The sequence below is a fragment of the Coregonus lavaretus genome (genome assembly GCF_964263955.1).
Source record: "Coregonus lavaretus genome assembly, chromosome: 6".
Lineage (NCBI taxonomy): Eukaryota > Metazoa > Chordata > Actinopteri > Salmoniformes > Salmonidae > Coregonus > Coregonus lavaretus.
The window spans coordinates 20525983-20550397 of record NC_139993.1 but is presented as its reverse complement, the minus strand read 5'-3'; positions in this window follow the sequence as shown (position 1 = coordinate 20550397).

The following is a 24415-nucleotide window of genomic DNA, read 5'->3' as shown; positions in this document are numbered from 1 at the left end:
CCTTTAGACAGAAGCTGAGGAGTATTTTTTTAATAATATTGTATTATTTTTGTGTTTTTGCTCAATCTGATTGGGTGGGCCTCTTTGTTGTTCTCTTGCTCAGTGTTAAGTAAACCTTTACATTGTTGATTCCTGCGTCTGCGTCCTGCCTCTTCGTATCCTCAGTACTCATCACAGAATCACACACCAATCACGAAGATGGATGCAGCAGGTAATCCTCCTGGAGTTTCCCAGTGCCTCGACCAGCACCAGCAGCAGATTGCCCAGCTGAACGCCGCCATACAGGAACGTCTGAGGGACCTTTCGCCCTGCCGGAGCGCTATGACGGGAAAACGTTGAAATGTAGATGCTTCCTGCTACAGGTTTCACTGTATCTGGCGTGTCAGCGTGGGGCATCTCCATCGCATCAAGCCAGGATAGCGCTGATGATTTCGCTGGATTGGGCTGCGGCAGTCTGGGAAGGAGGTGAGGCTGCGGTGCTTCCCTACTCCACCTTCGATCATCCCACGGAGGGAAAGGACGGGGGTGAGCGTCTCCTCCAGCTACAACACGGAGAGGGGGCCGCATGCGAGTACACCTTGAGCTTTCGCACGGTGGCGGCATCTCCCGGCTGGAATGAGCATGCTCTGCGCATGGACTTCAGGAGAGGCTTACTGGAGGATATCACGACGGAAGTTGCATGTCGGGACGACGAGATGGACCTTGATACCCTCATCTCCACGTCCATTCATCTTGACGACATGTTGAGAGACCGACGGCGTTCCCAACACCTCCCGGAGCCTCGACGCTCACCCCATCTGAGCTATGGAAGCCGCCCCGAGTCCTTACCCATGGAGGTGGTCAGCGCCACCACGGACCACAGATCTCCTGGCGGCTCCCTATTTAGGCGGTATGACTCCCGTCGCCGCTCCATGAGTGTTCCGTCATCATCTGTCACCAAACCATTGTTTTTGTATCCCCTAATGGTGATGGTTCTTCCTTCTCTTCGCTTTCCACAGCAATGATAGATTCCGGATCAGCGTGGAACCTTATAGATAGGGAGCTGGTCTCTGAATGGGGGTTGCCCACCGTGCCACTGCATTCTCCGATACACGTCACCTCGCTGGACAATAAACACTTGGGTCAGGCACCATTACGCACGTCACTCTCCCCATCACCATCACCATTCCCACACTACCGGAGCACCACGAGGAGCTGTCCTTACACATCGTCACATCACCCCTTCACTGGATTGTCTTGGGATTTCCCTGGCTCAGACTACACAACCCCACCATCAATTGGATCACCAATAGGATCACAGCCTGGTCCCCCTCATACCGGAGGACCTGCCTGCCAGTGGTTTGTTGTTCCACGTCAGTGGAGAGTCCGGAGTCCGCCCTCCAGCCCAACATTCCATGTGAGTACGCAGATCTCTCCGATGACTTCTCTGCCTCCAAGGCTAAGTGTCTCCCTCCTCACAGGCCCTGGGACTGCGCCATTGACCTGCTGGAGGGACAACACCCCCCGATGAGTTGCATTTACTCCCTCTCCATAGCGGAGACTGAGGCCATGGAGAAGTATGTGGCGGAGACCGTGAAACAGGGGTTCATCAGACGTTCTACCTCTCCTAACTCCGCCAGCTTCTTCTTCGTGGCCAAAAAAGGACTGAGACCGTGCATTGACTACCGGGGGCTGAACGCAGTCACCACCAAGTACCGGTACCCCCTCCCTCTGGTTCCGTCGGCCATCGAGCAGCTGCGAAGGGCCCGGTACTTTACCAAGTTGGACCTGAGGAGTGCCTACAACCTGATCCAAATCCGGGAAGGAGACGAGTGGAAGACGGCATTCAGCACTACCTCAGGCCACTATGAATACTGCGTCATGCCCTACGGCCTCGCCAACGCACCTTCCGTGTTCCAGTCCTTCGTCAATGACGTGTTCCGAGACATGCTGAGTAGACAGGTGATGATGTACATCGACAATATCCTGATCTACTCGGCTACGTTCGAGGAGCACGTCAGGGATGTCAGAGCGGTCCTACTCTGCCTCCGGGAACACAGCCTGTTGGTGAAGGGGGAGAAATGCAAATTCCACCAACAGGCCATCTCCTTCCTGGGATACAGGATCAGTCCTCAGGGGGTGTTCATGGAAAGAGTGAAGATGGATGCCGTCAGGTCATGGCCAGTCCCCACCACCATCAAGGGCCTACAGAGCTTCCTGGGCGTCGCAAATTTCTACCGCCGTTTCATCAGGTCCTTCAGCTCCATAGCCGCCCTGCTCACCTCTCTCCTGAAGGGGGGGCCTCAGAAGCTGGCCTGGAACCCTGAGGCTGACGCTGCCTTCAAGAGGCTGAAGGAGAGGTTCACCACAGCACCCCTCCTAAAACACCCAGATCCAGATCGTCCTTTCATCCTGGAGGTGGACACATCATAGTAGGGCGTGGGTGGGGTCCTCTCCCAGTGGAAAGGTAAGCCAGAGAAAATTAATCCTTGTGCCTTTTTCTCGAAAAGGCTTACCCCCGCAGAGAGGAACTATGGAGTTGGAGACAGGGAGCTGTTGGCAGTGGTCCTCGCTCTGGAGGAATGGAGACACTGGCTGGAGGGCGCAGTCCATCCATTACGGATTCTCACTGACCACCGGAATTTGGAGCACATACGGGCAGCGAAACAGATGAACTCTCGTCAAGCCAGGTGGGCCAAATTTCTTACTCGCTTTCAGTTTATTCTGTCCTACCACCCATGTTCCCAGAATGTGAAAGCCGACGAACTCTCCAGGATGCACCATACCGGAGAAAGGAAGGATCTGAGGGGTCCTATCATGCCACGTCTCTCATCGTGGCACCTGTCGTTAGGGATGCGTGTATGTTCCCACCAGGGAAGCTGGGGAGGTTTCTTCGTTGCCACTGTCAGGATCGGCAGGGTGAGTGGGCAAGGTTTCTACCCTGGGCAGAATATGCCCAGAACTCCCTCCAGTGCGTCCTGGAGTACCAGCCGGCCAGACCGATGCGACCACTGTCGAACAGTGGTTCCGCAGGGCCAGACAGGTCTGGGACGCTGCCCATGTCCATCTCCGGAGCGCCATTCGTCGGCAGAAGGACCAAGCCGACCACCACCGCAGTGAGTCCCCTATATTCCAGCCTGGTGATCGTGTCTGGCTGTCCACAAAAAACCTCCCTCTCCGCCTGCAAGAAACTGAGCCCCCGGTTTGTGGGGCCGTTTAAGGTCTTCCGGCGGATAAATGAGGTATCGTACTGGCTGCTCCTTCCCCCTCACTACCACTTTTCATGTGTCTCTCCTCAGGCCGGTGGTTCCTGGTCCTCTGGCGGATGCCGTTCCCCGGGGTACGCCCTCTCCACCCCTGGACATTGACGGGAGTCCAGCATATGTGGTGAGGGACCTGCTGGACTCCAGGTTCCATGGGGGATGGCTCCGTTACATGGTGGACTGGGAGGGGTATGGTCCTGAGGAGAGGAGCTGGGTTCCGGCTGGGGACGTTCTGGACCCCAACCTAATTCGGGACTTCCACCGTTGCCGTCCTGACTGGCCCGCTCCTCGTCCTCGGGGTCGTCCTCCTGGTTGGCGATGTCCTGCGGCGGGAGCTACGCGTCCGGGGGGTCATGTCATGTCTCCTCCCGTTGTTCCCCTCCTGCGCTCTGATTTGCCGGTCTACTGAGCCACCGGTCTGAGTGCATCACCTCAGCAACAGCAGAATGGAAACCCAATGCACCCTAATCACCTCCAGCGCACCTGCACCTCATCATCTTATCACCACCCCTATATAGCCCTGGACTGTTTAGTGTTGTGTTGTACGTGTTTGTTAGCGTGTTGGCGTGTACTCGCTCTTTGTTGTTCTCTTGCTCAGTGTTAAGTAAACCTTTACATTGTTGATTCCTGCGTCTGCGTCCTGCCTCTTCATATCCTCAGTACTCGTCACACCAATCTGTTGAGAAGCCAACATAACATAACGAGTAACGCTTATGTACACAATAACTTAATACCGTACTTCATTGTGTCAGCTTATCGTGTGGAGTGTTTAACTGGGTTATAAATCCACACTTAATGAGCATATCATACATGGCAGGATTAGCAACATGGGAGTTGGAACTCGCATCCACCTTCCATTGTTCACTGAAATAGTATCCAGAAGCTACAAGACTGTTTTGCTAGCACAGACTGGAATATGTTCTGGGATTCTTCCGATGGCATTGAGGAGTACACCACATCAGTCACTGGCTTCATCAATAAGTGCATTGATGACGTCGTCCCCACAGTGACTGTACATACATACCTCAACCAGAAGCCATGGATTACAGGCAACATCCGCACGGAGCTAAAGGGTAGAGCTGCCCCTTTCAAGGAGGGGACTCTAACCAGGAAGCTTATAAGAAATCCTGCTATGCCCTCCGACGAACCATCAAACAGGCAAAGCATCAATACTGGACTAAGATCGAATCACTACACCGGCTCCGACGCTCGTCGGATGTGGCAGGGCTTGCAAACTAATACAGACTACAAAGGGAAGCACAGCCACAAGCTGCCCAGTGACACAAGCCTACCAGATGAGCTAAATTACTTGCATGAGAGCATCAGCTGTTCCGGACGACTGTGTGATCACGCTCTCCTTAGCTGATGTGAGTAAGACCTTTAAACACGTCAACATTCAAAAGGCCACAGGGCCAGACGGATTACCAGGACGTGTACTCCGAGCATGCGCTGACCAACTGGAAAGTGTCCTCACTGACATTTTCAACATGTCCCTGACTGAGTCTGTAATACCAACACATTTCAAGCAGACCACCATAGTCCCTGTGCCCAAGAACACTAAGGTAACCTGCCTAAATGACTACCGACCCGTAGCACTCACGTCTGTAGCCATGAAGTGCTTTGAAAGGCTGGTCATGGCTCACATCAACACCATTATCCCAGAAACCCTAGACCCACTCCAATTTGCATACCACCCCAACAGATCCACAGATGACGCAATCTCTATTGCGCTCCACACTGCCCTTTCACACCTGGACAAAAGCAACACCTTTGTTTCACTACTCTCTGTTTATTATCTATGCATAGTCACTTTAATAACACTACCTAAATGTACAGTACATATTACCTCAATTACCTCGACTAACCGGTGCCCCCTCACATTGACTCGGTACTGGTACCTACTGTATATATTTTACTGCTGCTCTTTAATGATTTGTTATTATTTTGTAAATGTTTTTTTGGTATACTTTCTTAAAATTACATTGTTGGTTAAGGGCTTGTAAGTAAGCATTTCACTGTAACGTCTATACCTGCTGTATTCGGCGCATGTGACAAATACATTTTGATTTGATTTGTTCGGTTGTTCTCAGTTGTGGGTTCAGTCTTGGGCTTCCACCATGTCTCTCTCTGTCTTTTTTGTTTCCCGCCTTTCCCTATGGTTCAGAGGCAACGATCCAAGGCTCCTGCAGTGTAATGTAATGTTAAATTAATCTGCTTGCCGTAAACCAACCTGGTCTGAGAGCATTTCGTATTATTATGTAGGTAAAAGGCGATTAGGAGGCGCCTCCTTTGACCGAATGGCCCTTCGGGATATGGACACGGTCTCCATTGGGGGCTTTGTCAGCTGTTTGATTTCATTTTAAAGTTGAGGGAGAGAGAAAGCTTGTGGTCATGATGGTGTTTAAATATCCTGAAGGTTTTTATCGACTTCCCACTGGGCACACCACGTCATTTGAATGTGGATAATTGGGTAATATTTGGTTGAGATGTTGATCAATGAGATTACAACCTATATTCACCCACTCAAAATGACAGCCAAAGGTTTTAGCAGTTTAATTTCAAATGTATTTTTTATGGACCATTTATTGACTATTATTACTTATTATTATTTATTATTACTATTTATTTACTTATAACATATCACCAATTCTAAGCATGCATGTTTTAATGTTCCAATTTTATGTTCAATAATGAGCAACATGATAAGCATCGTACAATACGTTTGCTAGTAGCAAGTATGTTCATTAGTCATGAATACAGGTTTGTCGCAGAGGTCTGTCATTACCTAGCTAGATAGTGTTGTTAAAATTGAAATCTTCCAGGCATTTACAGTGGGGAAAAAAGTATTTAGTCAGCCACCAATTGTGCAAGTTCTCCCACTTAAAAAGATGAGAGAGGCCTGTAATTTGCATCATAGGTACACGTCAACTATGACAGACAAATTGAGAAGAAAAAAAATCCAGAAAATCACATTGTAGGATTTTTTATGAATTTATTTGCAAATTATGGTGGAAAATAAGTATTTGGTCACCTACAAACAAGCAAGATTTCTGGCTCTCACAGACCTGTAACTTCTTCTTTAAGAGGCTCCTCTGTCCTCCACTCGTTACCTGTATTAATGGCACCTGTTTGAACTTGTTATCACTATAAAAGACACCTGTCCACAACCTCAAACAGTCACACTCCAAACTCCACTATGGCCAAGACCAAAGAGCTGTCAAAGGACACCAGAAACAAAATTGTAGACCTGCACCAGGCTGGGAAGACTGAATCTGCAATAGGTAAGCAGCTTGGTTTGAAGAAATCAACTGTGGGAGCAATTATTAGGAAATGGAAGACATACAAGACCACTGATAATCTCCCTCGATCTGGGGCTCCACGCAAGATCTCACCCCGTGGGGTCAAAATGATCACAAGAACGGTGAGCAAAAATCTGTCGTTTCTCTTTGCTTATTTGAGCTGTTCTTGCCATAATATGGTATTTTACGAAATAGAGCTATCTTCTGTATACCACCCCTACCTTGTCACAACACAACGGATTAGCTAAAACACATTAAGAAAATAAGAAATTCCACAAATTAACTTTTAACAAAGCACACCTGTTAATTGAAATGTGTTCCAGGTGACTCCCTCATGAAGCTGGTTGAGAGAATGCCAAGAGTGTGCAAAGCTGTCATCAAAGCAAAGTGTGGCTACTTTGAAGAATCTCAAATCTAAAATATATTTTGATTTGTTTAACACTTATTTGGTTACTACATGATTCCATGTGTAATTTCATAGTTTTGATGTATTCACTATTATTCTACAATGTAAAAAATAGTAAAAATAAAGAAAAACCCTGGAATTAGTAGGTGTCCAAACTTTTGACTGGTACGGTATATGTAACAAGTACGCTGGGAGTTGGGAAGCAAGTTGTCGTGACATGACTTTCATTATTGTGATGACTATTATTTATCGAATAATGTTAATTACCTACTATGTTTAATTGTTACTAGATTGCATTTTATCATGTAACAATTAACTCGTTAGGAATTTGGGGCACCACGGGAAAAGTTGTTTAATGAGTTAACGTTTCCCGAATTAACTATAAAGATATCTAGATATCTCTTATCATTTAACAGTCATTTATTAATCATTTACCTCATATCAGTCTCATTCTGAAAGTCGTAGACTCTTTTATTCTGCACGAACCCTGGTCTTACTGATCATTCCGTACCACACAAATTGATTTAATTATTTATTTACTAGCTAAGTAAAAATTATAACACAAGATACAAACACGTACACGGTATAGGTAGGGATTAGAAACTTAATACAATGAAAACGGGTCCCTAGCGGACTAACACAATATGACACTTGTTACAAAAGATGGCGAGTTAAAGAGAGGGAGAGAAAAAATAGTGGACCTACGCTCACAGTAATCTTAATACTTTGCCCGGAACTGCCGCTCGTTTGGGAAGGAAAGCAATGCATTTACATGTTGGAGGTCTTCGTCGTTTATCTCTGTTGGACCCAGGCCTTCATGGGAAGGGGTCGATTGGGCCTTCTCTTTCAGATGGCCTTTTAGATGTAAGGCTCAGATTGTCCACAAGAGGTCAAGATGTCCTTCTTCTTAGTTGTCTGTTTACTTTCACTTGTTCTGGAAGTGGTATTCTGAGGATGGCTAATCAACCGTGTCGATGATCCCCTGTGGGGTGATGAGAGCAGTGTAGTAGATGATGGTTTCAAAAGAGTAACAGGATGGTCCCACTTAAATTCACCTTCTTAGATACAGTACTTAGAACAGCTACTCAGCCATAACATTGATTGTTAGTGAAGGCAACTTTGTCGTCTTCACCTCGTGTTGATTTTCAGGGTCGGTACCAATATGGACAAAAGCTGCAGCTTGAGGTCCGTCTAGTCTGATCTGAACATTCTTATCTCAATCTTTTATGCACTCTGGTAAAGAGGGGCGTTTCCGTCATACTGACATGCTCTCTGAGCTCCCTCGGGCGTGGCTAGTTACGAGGCAAAAGTGTTATCATCACTATGATTTCTTTAGAAAGCTAAAATCACATTCCTATCTTCACAAACACATTGTCTTCCTCCTTCATATTTTCTACCCAACGTAAAGGATGTAAATCTGATATACACAGTGTAAAAGCTCTTCAAGTCACAATAATTTCGTTATAACGCCTTTATACCATTTTTAATGACATCACAAAATAAATATTCATTTTCCATATTCCATTTCTCATCATTCCCAACGTTTGGATGTTGAAATATATTGTCCCAATGTTCATTGTTGGATGTTGAAGTTTTTGGGCGGCAAAAAGTATCTGAAACAAAAGCATTCCTTTCACCATACTAGAATGCCAGAGATAGATTCTCCTCCTCTCTAATTTATGGCAGTATTAACGTGTCAAGACCGGCACAGCCTTGCGAAAGTATTCACCCCCCTTGGCATTTTTCCTATTTTGTTGCCTTACAACCTGGAATTAAAATAGATTTTTTGAGGGTTTGTATCATTTGATTTACACAACGTGCCTACCACTTTGAAGATGCAAAAGATGGCGAGTTAAAGAGAGGGAGAGAAAAAATAGTGGACCTACGCTCACAGTAATCTTAATACTTTGCCCGGAACTGCCGCTCGTTTGGGAAGGAAAGCAATGCATTTACATGTTGGAGGTCTTCGTCGTTTATCTCTGTTGGACCCAGGCCTTCATGGGAAGGGGTCGATTGGGCCTTCTCTTTCAGATGGCCTTTTAGATGTAAGGCTCAGATTGTCCACAAGAGGTCAAGATGTCCTTCTTCTTAGTTGTCTGTTTACTTTCACTTGTTCTGGAAGTGGTATTCTGAGGATGGCTAATCAACCGTGTCGATGATCCCCTGTGGGGTGATGAGAGCAGTGTAGTAGATGATGGTTTCAAAAGAGTAACAGGATGGTCCCACTTAAATTCACCTTCTTAGATACAGTACTTAGAACAGCTACTCAGCCATAACATTGATTGTTAGTGAAGGCAACTTTGTCGTCTTCACCTCGTGTTGATTTTCAGGGTCGGTACCAATATGGACAAAAGCTGCAGCTTGAGGTCCGTCTAGTCTGATCTGAACATTCTTATCTCAATCTTTTATGCACTCTGGTAAAGAGGGGCGTTTCCGTCATACTGACATGCTCTCTGAGCTCCCTCGGGCGTGGCTAGTTACGAGGCAAAAGTGTTATCATCACTATGATTTCTTTAGAAAGCTAAAATCACATTCCTATCTTCACAAACACATTGTCTTCCTCCTTCATATTTTCTACCCAACGTAAAGGATGTAAATCTGATATACACAGTGTAAAAGCTCTTCAAGTCACAATAATTTCGTTATAACGCCTTTATACCATTTTTAATGACATCACAAAATAAATATTCATTTTCCATATTCCATTTCTCATCATTCCCAACGTTTGGATGTTGAAATATATTGTCCCAATGTTCATTGTTGGATGTTGAAGTTTTTGGGCGGCAAAAAGTATCTGAAACAAAAGCATTCCTTTCACCATACTAGAATGCCAGAGATAGATTCTCCTCCTCTCTAATTTATGGCAGTATTAACGTGTCAAGACCGGCACAGCCTTGCGAAAGTATTCACCCCCCTTGGCATTTTTCCTATTTTGTTGCCTTACAACCTGGAATTAAAATAGATTTTTTGAGGGTTTGTATCATTTGATTTACACAACGTGCCGACCACTTTGAAGATGCAAAATATTTTTTTTTGTGAAACAAAAAAGAAAGAACTTGAGCGTGCATAAATACTTTGTAGAGCCACCTATTGCAGAAATTACAGCTGCAAGTCTCTTGGTGTGTGTCTCTCTAAGCTTGGCACATCTAGGCAAAACTGCTCCAGCTCCTTCAAGTTGGATGGGTTCCGCTGGTGTACATCAATCCTTAAGTCATACAACATATTCTCAATTGTATTAATAATAAATAATAATAATATGCCATTTAGCAGAAGCGACTTACAGTCATGCGTGCATACATTTTTTGTGTATGGTGGTCCCGGGGGTGGAACCCACTACCTTGGCGTTACAAGCGCCGCGCTCTACCAGCTGAGCTACAGAGGACCGAGGTCTGGGCTTTGACTACGCCATTTCAAGACGTTTAAGTGTTTCCCCTTAAACCACTCGAGTGTTGCTTTAGCAGTATGCTTAGGGTCATTGTCCTGCTGGAATGTGAACCTCCGTCCCAGTCTCAAATCTCTGGAAGACTGAAACAGGTTTCCCTCAAGAATTTCCATGTATTTAGCGCCATCCATCATTCCTTCAATTCTGACCAGTTTCCCAGTCCATGCAGATGAAAAACATCCCCACAGCATGATGCTGCCACCACCATGCTTCACTGAGGGGATGGTGTTCTCGGGGTGATGAGAGGTGTTGGGTTTGCGCCAGACATAGTGTTTTCCTTAATGGCCAAAAAGCTCAATTTTAGTCTCATCTGACCAGAGTACCTTCTTCCACATGTTTGGGGAGTCTCCCACATGGCTTTTGGCGAACACCAAACGTGTTTGCTTATTTTTTTCTTTAAGCAATGGCTTTTTTCTTGCCACTTTCCGTAAAACCCAGCTCTGTGGAGAGTACGGCTTAAAGTGGTCCTATGGACAGATACTCCAATCTCCGCTGTTGAGCTTTGTAGCTCCTTCAGGGTTATATTTGGTCTCTTTGTTGCCTCTCTGATTAATGCCCTCCTTGCCTGGTCCGTGGGTTTTGGTGGGTGGCCCTCTCTTGGCAGGTTTGTTGTGGTGAAATATTCGTTAAATTTTTTTATAATGGATTTAATGGTGCTCCGTGGGATGTTCAAAGTTTAAGATATTTTTTTATAACCCATCCCTGATCTGTACTTCTACACAACTTTGTCGCTGACCTGTTTGGAGAGCTCCTTGGTCATCATGGTGCCGCTTGCTTAGTGGTGTTGCAGACTCTGGGGCCTTTCAGAACAGTTGTATATATACTGAGATCATGTGACAGATCATGTGACATTTAGATTGCACACAGGTGGACTTTATTTAACTAATTATATGACTTCTGAAGGTAATTGGTTGCACCAGATCTTATTTAGGGGTTTCATAGCAAAGGGGGTGAATACATATGCACGCACCACTTTTCCGTTATTTATTTTTGAGAATTCTTTGAAACAAGTAATTTTTTTAATTTCACTTCACCAATTTGGACTATTTTGTGTATGTCCATTACATGAAATCCAAATAAAAATCAATTTAAATTACAGGTTGTAATGCAACAAAATGAATATTTTTGCAAGGCACTGTTGGAGGGGATTCTATTCATGACCAAGTGGTCCATAGAAGAGCTAGCTTCACGGAGAAAATCCTCCAACAACAATCGAACCAATTGGACATGGACATAGTCATGGTTCATGACCTCTACTAGCTTGCCTACTGACAGGAGGGTTTTGTTCAGGAGAGTAGTGTGTGTGTTTACCACCAGAATAGTGTCCAGGAGAGACCTTCCCACATTCTACAACCTGAGTGCCTGTGATTGCATCTGTGGCTGGATAAGTGGCATCTCTTCAGTAACCTCACTAACATTTATTTTGACTGTGGCTAGACTGAATGCGTTGACGGCATTGGTACCTAGAGCAAATACTGACCCTACGGCTGCACCTATTGAGAGTAGCGCCCAGAGGAATCGTTTTTTTCTCGCCTGGGCTCTGTTAGTTCTGACTGGGTGACTGTGAACTTTTGGAATTGGGCCAACATGTGGGCAGTGTCTAGCTGAGCGTGCTTAACTGCCTGGGTGGTCCAGTCAGCCCCTGCCCAACTCATATCTGCCTCAGGGGAAATGTGTTGGCGGTACACGTTCTCTGCATCTAGGCGGATGTACACCCTCTGCGTGTGTACTCTGCAGTGGGTTTTAATGATTCCTGGATCATCACGGAGAACAATTCCCGTAGGGGGTCCACTCGTGAGTACATCTGCTGGATTGGTTTTGAGTGTCAGGATCATCAAAAGGAACTCCACCCTACAAAAACGCATAATTAGAGATATTGTTTGATTATCTCAGTTGTGTTTTGATTTATTATTTTTTTTGATTATTTTTTTAGAAAAACATTTTGTCAACAAATGTAGCTGATTTTCCTATTTTGAACAGCCCAATGCAGGACAATATCAACAATGACAACAAAATGTGTGTCTTGTAGCTGGGAAGAGAAGAAAATATGTTAGGTTTAATGTACTGACCTCCCGGAAGGGATCAGCTGAGGATACTTAAGAATTGTGTTAGTACCTCTGATTGGCTAGGTTTCTATCTATTCGGGGCTGGCTTAACCCCTTCTATTCCCATGGGGGGAGTGTACAATTTGATTTGGTTCCTGTGGACCCACTCGAACGTGATGTTCTGTTGACCTTTGCTGATTCTGATTTGATAAGCAACTGGTGATAGCTTTAACACAATCTCATGTGGGGCAGGAACTTTTTCGCAACGCCCACGGGTTTGGTGTATACGTAGTACCACACCGTGTCCCCGACCTCAAACTCCTGGTGTGAGGCCTTTTTGTCGTAATGGGTCTTGTCACCTTCCGCACTTCTTTCCAACTTTCCTTGAGCGTACGCAAAGGTAGTCTGGAGGTGGGTTCATAAGTCCGTCACGTATTGATGGGCGGTGGCCGCGGCGACATCTCCCTGGTGGTACAGAAGATGCAGTTTCCACGTCATTAGCCGGCATGTCATCATCTCAAATGTTGTTATTCCCGTAGACCTGTTGCGTGTGGCTCTGATCGCCATCAATACCAGTGGGAGTTTGAGGTCCCAATCTTTGTGGCTGCCACATATTCCCTCAAGATTGTGACGATTGTTTGGTTGCTCCTTTCTACCCTGCCGGAGCTCCTAGTGTGGTACGCGATGTGGAGTTTAGGTTTGACTCCCAGGAGCCGCCACAGTTCAGTCATTACAGCAGCCAAAAAATGGGTGCCTCTGTCGCTGTCCACGGTGTCTCCTGGCAGGCCGAAACAACTGAAAACATGGTTGAGCAAAAGAACGACTGTGGTTTCCGTTGTGTCATTGGGTGCAGGCAGGCACTCCACCCACTTTGTGAATGCGCAAGTCACTGTGAGGAGATACTTGTTGCCTCTTGCCGACCTGGCAACTGGGCCGACCCAGTCGATCTGGATAGAGGTCCAAGGGTTGAAACTGGCAGCAAACTAGACACCCCCTCACGTATTGTGCCACGTCTTGTTCCATGTGAGGCCAGTGAACCACCTGTCGCAATGTTTCACATGTAGCCTTGACCCCCTTATGGCCCCCACATGGCTTGTCGTGGGCTTGAGCTATCATTATCCCCCTCTGTGTTTTAGGAACCACCCACCTTTGTGTGGCGTCGGTTTCTGAAACAGAAACCAGTAGGTCATCTACAAGTGTGAGGTGCTGTTTAGTTGCGTACAGCAAACGCAAGTCATGTGAGCCTGACACTAGGTGATTGATAGGATCAGACAAGAAAGCCATGAAAGTGGCGAGGGACTCATCTTGGTGTTGCATTGTTACCAGGTCACCATTCAATAATTAATGAGTTAGCAACACATTATGTTCGTGCGAAGATGATTCCCGCAGTGCTACATGGCTACAAGTTACTGCAGACACCATGGCGCCTCGGTGATCATTGCGTTCCGAGCATCAAACACCCAAGGGGTGCTGTGAATTGCATCAGATTTCGCCATGCTGTCAGCATGGTCGTTGCCAAGTTTGTCACGACCAGGTGATTTGGAGTGTCCCTTGACTTTTTTCTAATACACCTGTATGTCGTGTTTGGTTATGAGGTCATCGCAAGCTATAATGAGCTCTTTGTTTTTCACTTCTTTGTCACTTGAAGTAGTCATGTGCTTTTGTTTCCAAAACGGCAAGTGGCATAAGAAGGTGAGTCTGGCATAGTTTGAGTCGATGCAGATTGTCAGTTCTGACAAGTCGTGTTTTACCGCAGTGTTATAAGTACACCAGCTACTTCTGTGAACTGGCTGGTCTTGTTGCCTAGCTGAAATTGAAGCGGTTTGCACGGAATGTTGTTGTGCCATACCAATCCCACACCAGCTTGCAAGTGGTCTAGCTGACGGTAAGAACAGCCATCTACAAATGCCATCGGCATGCCAAGACACACGTTATCTTCAAAGTAGTGATGGTTCGATGGCAACGGCGGAGCAATGTCACATGGGGCTGGTGCGAAGTCGGTTTTGTCTTCACCGCAGCGTTGACACACCGCCAAAGCCCCACCCAAAGGCAGGTTTTTCCATTTTTGCGTAGTTGACAACCACATCATGGCTTTGCAGCGTCATGAGCCAAGCTGCTATCCTGCTGTTGTGTACAGCACCCTCACGGATTCTTTGGCTTTTCAGAAAAGTCACCGGCTTGTGACATGTTTCTATGATCACCTTTTGTCTGCCGACATAAGAGGTAAAGTGCTTGACCGCCCAGACTGTCGACAGCAGAGCTTTTTCGCAGTCTGAGTACTTGTGTTCAGCAGGGTTGAGTGTTTTTTTCTTGCATAAGCAACCACACGTATGTCTTGGTCGTATTTTTGGTACAACTCAGCACTAAGGCAGTGCTCTGAGAAACCTACTTCCAAAAATAACGTATTGTCTTTGTTGGGGTAGACCAGGCAGGGTGCCGCACAAAGCAGGTCTTTCAAGGAAGTCACAGCTTCGTCGTGAGTGGCATCCCAAATGAACGGGGTGTCTTTCTGAAGAAGACAGGTCAAAGGTTTTGACAAGTCTGCATAATTTTCGATGAATTGAAAGGAGTAATTACATACTCCCAAGAAGCGGCGTACCTCATCAAGGTTTGCAGGCGTTTTGATGTTGCGGACTGCTTGGATTCTGCTAGATTGTGGCAGGATGCCCTCAGCACCCACCAGAAGTCCAACATAGTTGACCTTGGTCCTGCAACATTATCCTTTCACGATAGCCAGCTTAGCCCCTGCCATTCCTAGTTGGTTAAGAACGTGGTCCATCTCGTTGAGGTGTCCAAGTCTCGCTCCTCATGAGAACATTGTCCACATAGATTATCGTTCCCCTGGGGTAAGAGGGTCTGGTTGTGTCGGCCATTTGCCAAGCTGATGTGAGGCCTTTGATCCTCACCCAGGGAGAATCATGACAAAGTACAGGGAGTGAATTTAATAATAAATGAATCAAAACAAGAAACACAAGTAGAGTACAGACATGAAACACTGAAACATAATCAATAATGCCTAGGGAAGGAACAAAAGGGAGTGACATATATAGGGGAGGTAATCAGGAAGGTGATTGAGTCCAGGTGTGCCTGATGATGACGTGCAGGTGCGCGTAATGATGAATCCCAGGACCGGTGACCTCGAACGCCTGAGAGGGAGTATACGTGACAGTACCCCCCTCCTGACGCCGACCAGAGGGACGGTCCAAAGGACCAGGGGCGAATATGGCGCTTCTCCTGAGACCCAGGAGCGGGTTGCTTCTGCCGAGGCGCCGAAGCCTGTCGAGCTAGCCGAGGCACCGCAGGACGACGCCGACCAGAGGGACGGTCCCGAGGACCAGGGGCGGAACAGTCGCTTCTCTTTAGAACCGGGACCCAGTCGCTTCTGCTGAGGCTCAGAACCTGTCGAGCATGCTGAGCCATGGGAGCCTGTAGCGCCAGCTGAGGCATGGGAACCTGTCGAGCCGGCTGAGGCATGGGAACCTGTCGAGCCGGCTGAGGCATGGGAACCTGACGAGCCGACTGAGGCATGGGAACCTGGCGAGCCAGCTGAGTCATTGAATCCTTACAAGCTAGCTGAGGCATCCTCGGTAGACTCGGCAACAGACGCTTGACGGGCCAACCGGGTCTTGTGAACCTGACGTGCCGGCTGAGGCATTAAAGCCTGACGAGCCAGCTGAGGCATCCCCGGTTTCTCCAGTAGCGGCACCCCGGACCTGACGTCACCTACACAAACAAAAAACACTCCCGGATGCTTCCCTTTGGTGAGGCATTATTCTGTAACGTGTACGCTGGGAGTCGGGACGCAAGTACGGGGAATGATTTTAATAATGGAACAAGGAACAAAACAAGAAAACACGAGTAGCGTGCAGACATGAAACAACGGAACAGAATCAATAACGCCTCGGGAAGGAACCAAAGGGAGGTAATCAGGAAGGTGATTGAGACCAGGTGTGCCTGATGATGACGTGCAGGTGTGCGTAATGATGAATCCCAGGACCGGTGACCTCGAATGCCGGAGAGGGAGAATACGTGACAGTATATTACATTTTCAATTACATTTAGTTACATTTTTAATGGACCAAAACACTATGAAACCTCAGAATTGATAAGTAAATGCAAAAATGTCATTTTAGCCTGTTGTGCCAGGCCTTAAAGGGATACTTCTGGATTTTGGCAATGATGCCAGATGAACTCACGGATACCATTCTTGCACGCAGAGACATACAATTGGTATACACCAGTTTATCTAACAGTGAAATGCTTACTTACCTTTTCTGTTCTGAAAGGCCCCAGAGTCTGCAACACCACTAAGCAAGGGGCACTACCAAGCAAGTGGCACCATGAAGACCAAGGAGCTCTCCAAACAGGTCAGGGACAAAGTTGTGGAGAAGTACAGATCAGGGTTGGGTTATAAAAAAATATCAGAAACTTTGAACATCCCACGGAGCACCATTTAAATCCATTTTTTTTAAATGGAAAAATATGGAGCAACAACAAACCTGCCAAGAGAGGGCCACCCACCAAAACTCACGGACCAGGCAAGGAGGGTATTTATCACAGAGGCAACAAAGAGACCAAAGATAACCCTGAAGGAGCTGCAAAGCTCCACAGCGGAGATTGGAGTATCTGTCCATAGGACCACTTTAAGCCGTACACTCCACAGAGCTGGGCTTTACGGAAGAGTGGCCAGAAAAAAGCCATTGCTTAAAGAAAAAAATAAGCAAACACATTTGGTGTTCGCCAAAATGTATTTGGGAGACTCCCCAAACATCTGGTCAGATGAGACTAAAATTGAGCTTTTTGGCCATCAAGGAAAACGCTATGTTTGGCGCAAACCCAACACCTCTCATCACCCCGAGAACACCATCCCCACAGTGAAGCATGGTGGTGGCAGCATCATGCTGTGGGGATGTTTTTCATCAGCAGGTACTGAGAAACTGGTCAGAATTGAAGGAATGATGGATGGCACTAAATACAGGGAAATTCTTGAGGGAAACCTGTTTCAGTCTTCCATAGATTTGAGACTGGGACAATGACCCTAAGCTTACTGCTAAAGCAACACGTGAGTGGTTTAAGGGGAAACATTTAAATGTCTTGGAATGGCCTAGTCAAAGCCCAGACCTCAATCCAATTTAGAATCTGTGGTATGACTTAAAGATTGCTGTACACCAGTGGAACCCATCCAACTTGAAGGAGCTGGAGCAGTCTTGCCTTGAAGAATGGGCAAAAATCCCAGTGGCTAGATGTGCCAAGCTTAGAGAGACATACCCCAATAAACTTTTTTTTTTTTTTTTTTTGTCATTTAGCAGACGCTCTTATCCAGACCGACTTACAGTTAGTTAGTGCATACATTTTCATACTGGCCCCCCATGGGAAACAAACCCACAACCCTGGCATTGCAAGCACCATGCTCTACCAACTGAGCTACAGGGGGACAGACTTGCAGCTGTAATTGCTGGCTCTACAAAGTATTGACTTTGGGGGGGGTGAATAGTTATGCACGCTCAAGTTTTCTGTTTTTTTTGTCTTATTTCTTGTTTGTTTCACAATAAAAAATATGTTGCATCTTCAAAGTGGTAGGCATGTTGTGTAAATGAAATGATACAAACCCCTGAAAAATCAATTTTAATTCCAGGTTGTAAGGCAACAAAATAGGAAAAATGCCAAGGGGGTGAATACTTTCACAAGCCACTGTAGGTAGGAGTAAAGTGACTAGGCAACAAGATAGATAAGACAGTACCAGTAGCTTATGTGGTGAGTGTGAACGTGTGTGTGTGTGTGTATGTGGCGTCAGTTTGCATATGTGCGTGTGTTATGTGTGTGTGTGGGCGAATGTTGTGTGTGTATGTTTAAGTGTGTGGGTAGAGTCCAGTGTGCATAGTGCTTTTAACTACTTTGTAACTACTTAGCATGTTAGCTAACCCTTCCCATAACCTTAACCTCTAATCTTAACCTTAACCCCTAACTTTAACTCCTAGCCTAGCTAATATTAGCCAAAACAAATTGGAATTCGTAACAAATCATACGAATTGGAGGACTTGACATATCATATGCTAGTCCATATATCTATATATCCTTAATTCCATTCCTTACTTAGATTTGTGTGTATTGGGTATACAGTATTGTTAGATATTACTTGTTAGATATTACTGCACTGTCAGAGCTAGAAGCACAAGCCTTTCGCTACACCCGCAATAACATCTACTAAACACGTGTATGTGACAAATAAAATTTGAGTTGATATGAAAGGGAGGGAATCAAATGTATATTTACTATGTTACGTATAGCCCTGAGTCCAGGTAGTTTTTTGTCCTGGAGAGTTCGGCTGTCAGCTAACCATTTCATTGGAAATTGTTTAACACTTAACAATGATGACACATTTATAAACAGGATGTTTTGTGGTATTAGAAAAAATACTATTGAAAAGAAGGAAAACTCCAGCACACCAGTAATCTTAATGCTTCCAATAATTGAATTGATCTTATCACCAGCGTTTCGGTCTCTCTCTACCTTCATCAGGGTGCTCCATGCACCTGGTAGCACGTGCAAGTTTACATTTTCAATTTAGAAACAATATCATACATTTATATAATCAACAAAAGCAATAAAATATGTTGAAGTATTATCGCATATTTTCTGTATATATGCAGAGGTAATTTCATATTCTAAAAGTATTTATAATGTTAGGGAATTATTAGCCACAGATGGTACACAATTGATATGCTATTCAAACATGGTGCAATACAGGTCACTTGGCCTGTCTGTAAATACCCTTTAGCCAATGACAAAAGGATCCATTAGCAGGAAACAGTGCAGAACATCAACCGTATTAAAACTTGCCCCAGCATTTGACCAACGCCAGGTTTCCTCCATTAATATACTAATTAAACAAATGGGGAAAAAGTCTAAGTCAATTGTCTGGCTTGTGCAATTCGAGTGAGGGAGTCTAAGCCTATTAATTGCAAATCATTTAAATTAGAATACAGATGCTGTTGCAACGGACATCCGCTTAGCTTTCCCTGAGAGCTTAAGCTAATAACATTGAATTGAGTTCCATTGGCAAAGGCCCTGTCTGATTTATTGGTTAGCATTTTTCAAAGGCCCATCAATATTGCTACCCAGTGACCTTCACATGTGCTATGTGGAGCCGAGGAGGCAGATAGTGTCAGAGTTAGCCTTTGAAGAACAAATTAGATCTGATGCATCAAAGGACAGGTTCTTGTCTTTGATCGCGAGAGTTTTTTAATGCTGTGAATGAATAAATGTATCAGCGCCATGGATGCTGGCTTGACAGGCAGGGGGCATTCTGGTCACTGGTCCCAATGGAATGAGTCAGAATAGGAAAAGACAGAATCAAATGGAATTCCCATTGTATTCCCATCGTGCTTCCAATCACAGCTAATTACCATCTGTAGATCAATTATGGGAGAGTTTAATGCGTTTACAGAGCAAAGTGGAAGGATTCAGTTAGGAAATGCAACCACAATCCCCAATTCACAATGTCCAACTCCCATAGCATTACCGGGAAATAAACCAGAGACTTTACTAGTTATGGTCACATACTGTAAAAATTCACATACAAATACTTTCCATATTGACGCGCCACTTCATGGGTAATACTTGCATATATTTGTATGACTGTGAACATTCCTATACAGAACAACTGGCCAAAACCCCACCTTAGCACTTATTGGAATGAATTGGCAAAAAACCTTGACAAGAAATGGGGGAGTCTGGTACTTTCAAGCAATCCTACCAGAGGTTTTGTATTAAACAAATGTAGTATAAAAAAGACCAAGAGGCCAAATCTCTCACCGCTCTTTATAAAACAAAGTGACATTTGAAACAGAGCAGATATCGAAAGAAGAACATAAATGTGGTGAGAAGCAAAGGGTGTCAGGTGGAAAAGAGAGGAGAGGAGAAGAAATGGGGAAATGGCTAGTCTGACATCTTGCAAGGGAGAGCAATTCTCACTGCTGTCTTCTCTCAGGAAATCAACTGACTACCTTTTATACAGGCAGAAATAAGATGAAGAATGTTTACAGCATACCAAGCCTCTATTCCATCCACATTCCAAAATACACACACTAAAAAAAGTATGTGGACACCCCTTGAAATGAGTGGATTAGGCTATTTCAGCCACACCTGTTGCTGACAGGTGTATAAAATTGAGCACACCGCCATGCAATCTCCATAGACAAACATTGGCAGTAGAATCGCCCGTACTGAAGAGCTCAGTGACTTTGAACGTTGCACCGTCATAGGATGCCACCTTTCCAACAAGTCAGTTCGTCAAATTTCTGCCCTGGTCAACTGTAAGTGCTGTTATGGTGAAGTGGAAGCGTCTAGGAGCAACAACGTCTCAGCCACAAAGTGGTGGGCCACAAAAGCTCAAAGAACGGACCCGCCGAGTGCTGAAGCGCGTAGAAATCGTTTGTCATCGGTTGCAACACACTACCGAGTTCCAAACTGCCTCTGGAAGCAACCTCAGCACAATAACTGTTCGTCGGGAGCTTGATCAAATGGGTTTCCATGGCCGAGCAGCCGCACACAAGCCTACGACAACCATGCGCAATGCCAAGTGTCGGCGGTAGTGGTGTAAAGCTCGCCGCCATTGGATTCTGGAGCAGTGTAAACGCGTTCTCTGGAGTGATGAATCACGCTTCACCATCTGGCAGTCCGACGGACGAATCTGGGTTTGGCGGATGCCAGGAGAACGCTACCTGCCCCAATGCATAGTGCCAACTGTAAAGTTTGGTGGAAGAGGAATAATGGTATAGGGCTGTTTTTCATGGTTCGAGCTAGGCCCCTTAGTTCCAGTGAAGGGAAATCTTAACGCTACAGCATACAATGAGATTCTACATGATTCTGTGCTTCCAACTTTGTGACAACAGTTTGGGGAAGGCTCTTTCCTTTTCCAGCATGACAATGCCCCCGTGCACAAAGCGAGGTCCATACAGAAATGGTTTGTTGAGATCGGTGTGGAAGAACTTGACTGGCTTGCACAGAGCCCTGACCTCAACCCCATCGAATAACTTTGGGATGAATTGGAACGCCGACTGCGAGCCAGACCTAATCGACCAACATCAGTGCCCAACACACTAATGCTCTTGTGGCTGAATGGAAGCAAGTCCCCACAGCAATGTTCCAACATCTATTTGAAAGCCTTCCCAGAAGAGTGAAGGCTGTTATAGCAGCAAAGGTGGGACCATCTCCATATTAATGCCCATGATTTTGGAATGAGATGTTCGACGAGCATACTTTTGGCCATGTAGTGTGCCTTCAACAAATGTCACCAGTTTTGTTTGCAAATGGGCTTCAGAAGGTCGCTGGGGGGTGGACCACTCTACTGCTACTGTAATGCATCACATTTTCCACAAAATTCATTTGTCTGTACAACATAGTACATTCCAGAACCTTTAATTATCCATGTCAACTCTTCCCTTTGTTCTGTTTCTGAGGGCATCACCCAGTGTTTCCGTTCAGACAAAAAGAGAATGTCGATCAGTAAGCAAACATTAACTTACTTGAAGAGAAAGCACTTCAGCTGAGGGCTATAGCACATCAATGCCTTAACCTGTTCTGTGACTCCAACAGCACCCAAGACTATGGTATGGCAGAATCCATCAACGTAAGTCGAAGTGCAGCTGGGACTACAACCCCTGTTGATATATTGACATATTCCAATAAGCTTACACTGACAGCCGTCTTGTGAGTGATGCTAAGACGAATAGAAAGAAAAAACGAAACATAGCTATTTTGACAGGGTTAATTTATGACATTTTTGCAGCTTAGCTTTGAAAAGGCGTTTGCAAAAGGCTTTTGAATGATTCATTTCTTGTTGACACTGTTTAACCCCATGGCTAATCCTGAATTTATTAGAAATGCTTTAACTAGTGAACCGTACCATGAAAGTCACTCAGTAAATATTTCCTCGCTCCGATTTTAGACACTAAATCAAGTGCATTCAACTCTGTCATCACCTACATCACCAAAACTTAAAGCTCTTGATCCTAAAATTAACATATGCATTTATTCCTCTATCCAAGCCCCTTACATTTCAGTGTAGCACTCACTACATTCTAAATATATTAAGGCATTTTCACACATACAGTTGAAGTCGGAAGTTTACATACACCTAAACTCAGTTTTTCACAATTCCTGACATTTAATCCTAGTAAAAATTCCCTGTTTTAGGTCAGTTAGGATCAGCACTTTATTTTAAGAATGTGAAATGTCAGAATAATAGTAGAGAGAATGATTTATTTCAGCTTTTACTTATTTTATCACATTCCTAGTGGGTCAGAAGTTTAGCAAATTATTTGGTAGCATTGCATTTAAATTGTTTAACTTGGGTCAAACATTCCGGGTAGCCTTCCACAAGCTTCCCACAATAAGTTGGGTTAATTTTGGCCCATTCCTCCTAACAGAGTTGGTGTAACTGAGTCAGGTTTGTAGGCCTCCTTGCTCGCAAATGCTTTTTCAGTTTTGCCCACACATTTTCTATAGGATTGAGGTCAGGGCTTTGTGATGGCCACTCCAATACCTTGACTTTGTTGTCCTTAAGCCATTTTGCCACAACTTTGGAAGTATACTTGGGCTCATTGTCCATTTGGAAGACCCATTTGCGACCAAGCTTTAACTTCCTGACTGATGTCTTGAGATGTTGCTTCAATATATCCACATAATTTTCCTTCCTCATGATGCCATCTATTTTGTGAAGTGCACCAGTCCCTCCTGCAGCAAAGCACCCCCACAGCATGATGCTGCCACCCCCATGCTTCACAGTTGGGATGGTGTTCTTCGGCTTGCAAGCCTGCCCCTTTTTTCTCCAAACAAAACAATGGTCATTATGGCCAAACAGTTCTATTTTTGATTAATCAGACCAGAGGACATTTCTCCAAAAAGTACGATCTTTGTCTCAATGTGCAGTTGCAAACCGTAGTCTGGCTTTTTTATTGTGGTTTTGGAGCAGTGGCTTCTTCCTTGCTGAGCGGCCTTTCAGTTTATGTTGATATAGGACTCGTTTTACTGTGGATGTAGATACTTTTGTACCTGTTTCCTCCAGCATCTTCACAGGGTCCTTTGCTGTTGTTCTGGGATTGATTTGCATTTTTCGCACCAAAGTATGTTCATGTTCAGGTATGACGTCTTCGTGGTCCCATGGTGTTTATACTTGTGTACTATTGTTTGTACAGATGAACGTGGTACCTTCAGGCGTTTGAAAATTGCTACCAAGAATGAACCAGACTTGTGGAGGTCTACAATTTTTTTTCTGAGGTCTTGGCTGATTTCTTTTGATTTTCCCATGATGTCAAGCAAAGAGGCACTGAGTTTGAAGGTAGGCCTTGAAATACATCCACAGGTACACCTCCAATTGACTCAAATTATGTCAATTAGCCTATCAGAAGCTTCTAAAGCCATTACATCATTTTCTGGAATTTCCCAAGCTGTTTAAAGGCACAATCAACTTAGTGTATGTAAACTTCTGACCCACTGGAATTGTGATACAGTAAATTATAAGTGAAAAAATCTGTCTGTAAACAATTGTTGGAAACATTACTTGTGTCATGCACAAAGTAGATGTTCTAACCGACTTGCCAAAACAATAGTTTGTTAACAAGAAATTTGTGGAGTGGTTGAAAAAACGAGTTTTATGACTCCAACCTAAGTGTATGTAAACTTCTGACTTCAACTGTAGTTCTGAGCTATAGTTCGAATCAGAGTATGATTATTTGTGATATTGTATTTTTTTCATTTGGTCTGGATGGTTTCACATTGCCAATTGTCAAACAAACTAAAATGCCTAAACAAAACCAAGTGTTCAAGTCAGTATTTTATTAGAGAAACATGCTCACGTTAAATCCATCTTTGATTGAACTATAAAGAAGCATAACTTGTCTGTCCCAAACTTCGTATTACTTTCACTTTGGTCTTCCAACAACCTTGTCCTCCAAGTATGCACCTCAGCATACTACTCA